The following is an 8,488-nucleotide window of genomic DNA, read 5'->3' as shown; positions in this document are numbered from 1 at the left end:
GGGAATAGAAAAAAGCCATACCTTTTCATGACTATTCTTTTATAACAGCTTCTGAATATGAAGGTTGTAGTAAATTTTTCCTCATGAGTAAAGATAGGTTTTTCTGCATTCAGTAAGACATCAATCCCTATTTCCCAAGTACATAGAAAATAATAGCCATGTTTAAATATATGTGAAGATATTAAACTCTGACATAGAAAATATGGAAAAGTAATAGTTGTTTGAGTTAAAAGTTTTATTTTATGTGTTATTATTGGAGAAGGGAAAGGAACCCACCTTTCATGAACACTATCAATCTAAGGCCAAGGAAGACAGCCCAGAAGCATGGTAAATTATGGGGGAAACAACCAAAAAGCATCACCAAGAAGTATCCACCCATTCTTTTTTGGAGGTGGCTTCCAAAATTGTTTCCTCTCTATACCCTCACCAACCCCATGGTGTGTGCCCGTCACTTCACATCTGAACCCCAGCCTGAGGCTCCTGCACAGTCTTGCTGCTATAGCCCTCCTCATAGCCATCTCCAGGAGGAGTAGTTTCCTGAGGAGTAGCACTGTACACACCCAATATGACTGGGCATCTCAAAAACTGAGAGAAACCAAGACTGTTTCCCATTTTTTGAGGCTTCCAATATGTATATTTTTAAAAAGAGGAAGAATGAGAAGGATAAGACAAGACGAAAAATAAAAGGAGCAGGAAAATATGCATTAAAGCGTTAGCAACACAAGCTTGACTGCTATATTTAGAAAGCATGCTCCCAAGGTTGGCCCTTGGCTGGAGATCCCACCATCCCATGAGAAGAGTGACTCATTATGCCTGAATCATTTACACAAACAATGCAGTTTATGCTTTCCTTTTGGGAGTCAGGAATTTGGGAACATACCATTCGAAAATTGCCTACGTGACCAGACCTCAGTAAAAACCCTGGACACTGCATTTCTACTGAACTTACCTGATAGACACCATTCCACACATGCCGTCACAACTGGTTGCTGAAGGAATTAAGCACAGCCTACATGACTCCACTTGGAAGCTCATGCCTGGTCTCTCCCAGACTTTAACCCAAGCACCTTTTCCTTTTGTTGAGTTTGCTTGGTATCCTTTCATTGTAATAAATTATAGCCATGAGTATGAGTGTATGCTGCGTCTTGTGAGTCCTCTTAGAGAATCCTTGAAATGGGGGTGATCTTGGGTATCCCCAGTACAGAGAAAAAGAAAAACTAATATTTAAAAAGGGAAGCCAGATTGTAGGTTATTTGTAAATGTTTGCTTACGGTTTTTAAATGTAATTTTACAAATCAATTCATAGAAAGATAATAAACACAAAATAATTATTTCACACAACTACAACATTTATACAACCTACAAATCAATTCAGTGTGTCCAGGTATGAGTTTGGAGGGTATCTGGTGCCTGGTTTTCAAACCTTGTTAGTTGTTAAAATGAAACCTTTTTTGAAAGTCAGAAGAGTGAAGTGCCTCTGGTTAAAGACTTGTTCAGCTTCCTCCTTTGAGGCCTCCAGGGAACTCCTCAGAACCCCAGAATCAGGAGGAGAGCAGATTGAAAATAGCTGATCTGATTGAACCCTCTCACTTACAGATGAGAGACCCCAGGCTCCGGCCAAAATGAAGATTTGCCAACAAATCCAACCTTTAACAAAACATTTTTAATACCAATGAACAAACAAATAAATGAAAAACCCTGTTTATAGCCTCTTCTTTTTAACTTCCCTTAAATTTTTCTCTAGCCTTGCCTGTGCTTCAATGTCTGCCCCGCCCCCCATACTTTCTCTTACAGACCTCAAAGAATGTACTATCACACACAACTAAAATACTCAGCAGGGAGACTTCAAGCCAGCCAAGTGACTACCACTCCCATTCTCAGGGACAATGTCTGGTGAACCAGTAGGGTGCCCAAGCTATAAAAAGTGAGAACTAGCAGAGGGGAAGAGCAACTGGGAAGAATGCCACAGAGCAACCAGACCTATGGAGTGACGATGGGAGGGACATGGAAGCCACCTATCTGAGACCTATACAGCCTGGGATTACAAAACAAAACACTTCCATTTTATACCCAAACCATCACAGCCTGAGACTCATTGCAGTTGACTGCAGGAAAGCAACTGCCTTTACCAGGTTCCCTCCCCAAACCTTCTTGAGGATCTCCAGGGACTGCCTACATGTTCCATAAAAATGTCCTGTTCATCACTGGCCACCTCAACAGCCACCTGGCCCTAATAGTGCCTTGGGCCACTAATCTACTCTTCTTTAACACTCAAGGTAGCTGCAGGTGCTCCTCCCCTCTACTAGTTCTCACTATTTTGTAGCTTGGGCACCCTAGTGGTTCACCAGACATTTTCCCTGAGAGCGGGAGTGGTAGTCACATTGCTGGCCTTGAAGTCTACCTGCTGAGTATTTCTGACCTGAAAGTTCTGATATTAAGCTCTGGTCTCAGGCTTATTTTTCAGGACTCAGCTCTCCCCCACCCTATTCCTACCCTGTAAGTCCAAGCCCTGACCTCCCCAAGATCCAAGAGAAGGAAGACTTCCTAGAAAAGAAAAATTTGTGGAAATGTATTTCTACCTAAAAAGACAAACTTTTATATCATTAGTCCTTCTCATCTCAAACTTTAGCATGCCTGAACAGGATTATTACTTTACTATTGTTTAACCAAAGGCCTTTAAATTAGTTTTCTAAAAAACAAAGAGCAATCTAGCCTCAAAGTGAAGTAAAACCCCCAACCAGAGAAACAGAAACAAAATGAAACAAAACATCAAAAACAATTGCTTAAAGTTTAAAAATGGCATTTTCCTACTTTTAAGCATTGATGTTGCACAAAAACACCCTGGCCAAAAAGCACATAAAAAGGTCCTCAACATCACTAGTCACTAGGGAAATACAAATCAAAACCACAATGTTGACCATTAAGATAACCATTATTTAAAAAGAAATAAATAACAAGTGTTTGTGAGAATGTCGAATTGGCACTCTTGTGTTCTGTGAATGGGAATGCAAAATGGTGCAAACACTGTGGAAAACAGTATGCAGGATCCTAAAAAATTAAACATAGAATTACTATGTGACCCAGCAATCCCACTTCTGGATATATATACTCAAAATAATTGAGAGCCTGGTTGTGAAGAGATACTAGTATATTTACACTCTTATTCATAGCAGCAGGGCACATGCCTGAGTTTTAGGCTCAGTTCTCAGATGGGGGGGCATGCAGGAGGCGGCCAATTGATATTCTGCTCTTACATCAATGTTTCTTTTTCCCTCTCCCTTCCTCTCTCTATAAAAATCAATAAAAAATGTTAAAATAAATAAATGGTGGGGGAGAATGGGGGAGGACCACCTTGGGACCCACAACACCTCACAACAGACATACCATATATACCTTTCTCATAGAATATGAGGTTTGAGGGGACCTTCGAGTCACTGTACTAGGGAGTCTCTTTCCAATGGCAAGGAAGACAGGCTTACCCCTCCCATACTCTCCCAACCCCAACACGTCCCCCAACCCTGTCCATTGAGCATTTGATGTGGCAAGTGTGACTGAGGAGCTACATTTTCCATTTCATTTGCATTGTGCCAAGTTTAAATGGTCACATGTGCCTAGTGGTTAGCATACTGGACAGCAGAGATCTGCACAGCCATAGGCCCCAGGCCCTATCTGGACCACACAGCAGCCCTGATGTCTCAGTAACAACCATGGTGGCTGCCCTCAGGAGCGGGCTCCAGGCTCCACCATCACATGACTCAACACTCTGTCTCAGCTCCTCTGCTCCACCGCTGTGAACTGAGCTCACCCTCATGGTCACTTCTCATGGCTTTTTCTTTCTCCTTCTGTGCATAGTTTTTCTTAAAGGACCGTCTAGGTACGCCCACCCAGCAGCAGCCAGTATCTACTCAAATCTGTCTAAGAACCTAGCAACACATCACTTCAAAAGCATCCTGTTTAATGTTGGAATTGTTAGCAAGGCTTTTCTTCACAAACAAGCAAAACCTGTCAAAATAAAAGAACTTGAAGGAATGCCTAACAATGGAAAGACTGGAGCAAAATTGTCAATTGTCATTCTCTGAACCAGCGGTTCTCAACCTGTGGGTCGCGACCCCTTTAGTGGTCGTATGACCCTTTCACAGGGGTCGCCTAAGACCATCCTGCATATCAGATATTTACATTATGATTCATAACAGTAGCAACATTACAGTTATGAAGTAGCAACGGAAATAATTTTATGGTTGGGTCACAACATGAGGAACTGTATTTAAAGGGCCAGAAGGTTGAGAACCACTGCTCTACACTGAGAAGGGAGGTGACTGGTTCCTCGAAGCCAGACCTGGCTTGCAGATGTATTGGGGGTTGTCTACACAATTCCCAATATTAAAAAATGGAGATATCTTTCATAAAAATGCAGGTCTCAGCCTCCCTCTCAGACAAGGATAGTCCAGGCAATGTTGAGCCTGCACTCCTGCCTAGCAACAGCTGAAACCAAGCCACTGTCCCCAGGAAAGATGGAGCATGCCCTGTCAGTGTGCTCTGGTCGGTCCCTAGAGGTCTGTTCACTCATTCACAGGGTGGGCCTGGTCCCCAGAGGCATTTGCATTTGAGACCCCCATTGGAGGGGAAAAACTGAAGAATCACATTGAAATGATCTGTTATATGTCCCTCTCCCACCTCCGACCCACCAGAGGGCAGAGAAAGTCATATTCCTCTTTATATTCCAGGTGTAAAGTCTTGAACATAGTAGGTGTTTGAAATGCATTTATTAAACAGAACTGAGGCTTTTTTTTAAAGAGAGAGAATTCCAAGTCACACAATGTCTCTAACTGGTTATCTAACCGAGATAAGATAAATGTTGCGGCCAATGTCATGGTTGGAACACGAATCATGTCCCTGGGACATTGCTTTCTTCTGAACTCTAGCTTACCTGTGGTCTCAAAGGACATTGTTATGACAGGGTCATACATCCAGGGTGGTCCTGCAGGCTGGACCCCCTAAGGTCCACGTGCTAGCAAGGTTCTACAACACAGCAGCCTTCCCTGCAGGGTGCCAGCATTCTCGAGAGCACACAGGTATCGCCTGTGTAACGGAAGCCACAAAAGGTTGTGAATGCTATTTTTAAGCTTCCAAAGACCATACTGTACATTGATAATGGGAGCATCTAAGTGCCCTGTGTTATGGCCCCAGTCAGCACGCCATCTAAATGCTGAAGATAATAATCTTGCCTTTAATAGTAGCCCCTTGAAAAGGAGCCCTGTTCAATGCAGTGTTGCATTAAATGGAAGTGCTTTTGAATAGGCTAGGCTCCATTTCTTTAGGAAGAAAATCTCTGTGAATCACCATCTCCCTGCAGTGACACATTCGTGCATTCAGCTGGATGCTTCGCTGGATTTTTTTGTGTAAGCTGAAGCTGAAAATATTTTACTCAATATAAATATCCCTATATGGTTATAGGTTATTTTCTGCCAAGTTCTCCCTCTTATCCATCCCCTTTCTCTTGTTGAGTTTTTACACCTCCCATTTAGGAGCTATTTTCTTTTTTTAAAATATATTTCTTTATTGATTTAAGAGAGGAAGGGAGAAGGAGGAAGAGATAGAAACATCAATGATGAGAGAGTCATTGATTGGCTGACTTCTGCATGGCCCCCGCTGGGGCCAAGCCCGCCCGGGCATGTGCCCTTGGGCAGAATCAAACCCGGGATCTTTCAGTCCGCAGGCCAACGTTCTATCCACTGCGCCAAACTGGCTAGGGCCTATTTTCTTTTTTTTATACCTTGTCTAGTTCCCAATATTTGTTGAAGACCTAGTATAACCACTGGGTTCTCTGAATGGCTTAGGGATCCTGCTCATAAATCTCAAATAATAATAATTACCATTGACAGAGCATTCACTGGGTGCCAGGCCCTAGGTTAGGGACATGCTTTTATATGCATGAAAATATTCCATTTTTAATTGGGATGTGTCAGTAGAATGAAAGTTGTGGCCAAATTTTCAGACAATTATCAGTCAAGTAATGAGGCAAAGCAAAGAGAGATGCAGAAATAAGTCAGATATTGTCTTAATACTTTGAGACCTGCATAATCCTAAGAAACAACAGTTTTTGAAAAGAAGGCAGGTTTACTTTCCGTTCAAAAGTCCTTGGGAGTTAGATGGAAAAGACATTTCTGTTACCTTAAGAGCCAAAGAAATGCAAAATCCAGTCCATTGATCACAGGGGTGGGGTCTTTGTCATGGACGGTGCATAGGTGTCCATAGGTTCCATCGGGGTCACAGACAAAATTGTACTCAGAGTTCCAACTGAATTCTCTCGTCTTCATGAATCAAGTGTCTGAGAACATTTTCCCAAAACTGCTTGAAGTGCACAATTGTTTCCTTAGTGGGTCAGCACTTTGCAATCCCAGAAAATTTAGAATTTAGTAGAGAAATTGTTAATATGTTTGTTTTAGGTTGTAAGCTATGTTGTTTGGTGTTTATCTTACTCTGCTTGAGCTGCTATAACAGCATACCATGGACTGAGTGGCATATAAACAAGAGAATTTTCTTTCTCACAGTCTGGAAGCTGAGAAGTCCAAGATCAAGGCATTGGCAGGTTCGGTCCCCAGGCTCTGCTTCACTGATGGCTGTCTTCTCACTGCGTACTCATCTCGGGGAGGGAGTGATAGAGCTGTCTGGAGTCTCTTCTACAAGGACATGCATGAGGTTTCCAGCTCCCAGAGAACCTACCTCTAAGCATCATCACTTTGGAGATTTAGGCTTCAATATGGGGACACAAACATTTAGTCTGTAGCAGCATTTTAAAATATTGCAAAGTTGCCGAAACCGGTTTGGCTCAGTGGATAGAGCATCAGCCTGCGGACTGAAGGGTCCCGGGTTCAATTCCGGTCAAGGGCATGTGCCTGGGTTGCGGGCACATCCCCAGTGGGGGATGTGCAGGAGGCAGCTGATCGATGTTTCTCTCTCGTCGATGTTTCTAGCTCTCGATCTCTCTCCCTTCCTCTCTGTAAAAAATCAATAAAATATATTTTAAAAAAAAATATTGCAAAGTTTCAGATAAAATGGCCAAGTAGAGTAACAGTTCTGCAGTTTAGGAACAAGTGCTTGCGTAATTGATTTAAGTTTATGGTTTTACTTTGAAATCCTACTGTTTATATAATATTGGAAGGTTTAAGAATATTTAAATTTCTCCATATTTATACATTTATTAGATTTATAAAATTACTTAAATGTCTTAGAAGATTTGTCAGTCAAATAATTTAAGACAAAAAGGTAATGTAATATGTTAAATTTATAAGTGCTGTTTAAAATGCATAAAGGGGTTCAATTAACTGAGCTTATGATATGGAACAAACATAATTCAAAAGCCACTTTAAAATAAGTGCTAAAACATCCTAGAATGAAAACTCGAATAAGAGTCTTAAATTGAACTTAACTTCAGAAGGATCTAGACTTCTGAATTTGTAACTTCAGTAAATAAAATGTTAATTCATAAAAGTGAAGTAAACTATAGAATTTCTTTCATAAGCAAAATAAATAGCCCTTGAAGGTATCCAAAAACTTAAGTGTAAAAGATTAATATTTGGGGCCCTGCTCCTGATATCTAAGATGGATCCTAAGGACTCCCCAGATATTACTCCAACTGCATGAGAGATTCCTGTTACCATATGGCCTGTTCATGGCATCACTGTCCATGCCCAAACCCTCCCCTCCTACTCTAGCTGGGCTCTCGGGGCCGTGGATCTGAGGGGCAGAAGCTGAAGTGGCAGCATTTCAAGTTTCCAATACTTTTCAGAAAGCAGATTTCCTTCCCTAGTCAGTGCTCACGAACCAAAAGTTCTCCCAAAGGCTGGGGATACTTAAGGCATCTAGAGATTAGAGACTAAGGACATGACCAAGCTTGCCTATGTCAGGAAGGAAAGACTTTTCCTCTACCCTCTTATGTTCATAGCCTGGGGAAATGCGCATTAATTAACAAAAGACAAACTAACAGGAGGAAAGGTATATACACGTTATTCATTTTTATATGCACAGGAGTTCACAGAAAAGAAGTAAAACTCAAAAAAATGATGAAAGTAAGGACTTATATATTATTTTAACAAAAGAAGCAGATTTTTGGCTTCAAGGGATGATAAATTATGGGGGAAAGACTAGGAAATAGAAGGGGCAACTAATGGAAGATTAAGGTTATTTTAATAAGGTTGGTTTATGCAAATTCATCTCAATGCCAACTCTCCATCTCCAGTGATAAGTTGCTCTCTTCCTAATATGAAACATTTATGCTGAGCTTAGGCAAGAAAGAGACAGGAAGAGAATTCTTCCTGCGTACATTGATTCTCAATTGTTTTCAGTTCAAAATAATTCTTATGCCAAAGTGGTGTATTTGGGGGTTCTTATCCTGATCCTCTTCACCTGGTACATTGTAAGGGTCTAATGTGAATTTATTAAATGTATGAAAGAGCCAAAAGCTCCTATGCCAATGCCAAAAAAAATG

The 8,488-nt window shown here is 41.3% G+C and overlaps 1 pseudogene; it reads right to left on the bottom strand.

Annotated features, from left to right (window-relative positions):
• LOC102760269 overlaps positions 1-972 on the bottom strand; it is a 39,900-nt pseudogene extending 38,928 nt beyond the window's left edge.
• Between the last annotated feature and the right edge of the window lie 7,516 nt (positions 973-8,488).

The sequence above is a fragment of the Myotis davidii genome, unplaced genomic scaffold (assembly GCF_000327345.1).
Source record: "Myotis davidii unplaced genomic scaffold, ASM32734v1 scaffold62, whole genome shotgun sequence".
NCBI lineage: Eukaryota > Metazoa > Chordata > Mammalia > Chiroptera > Vespertilionidae > Myotis > Myotis davidii.
This window is presented reverse-complemented; position numbering and strand designations above follow the sequence as displayed.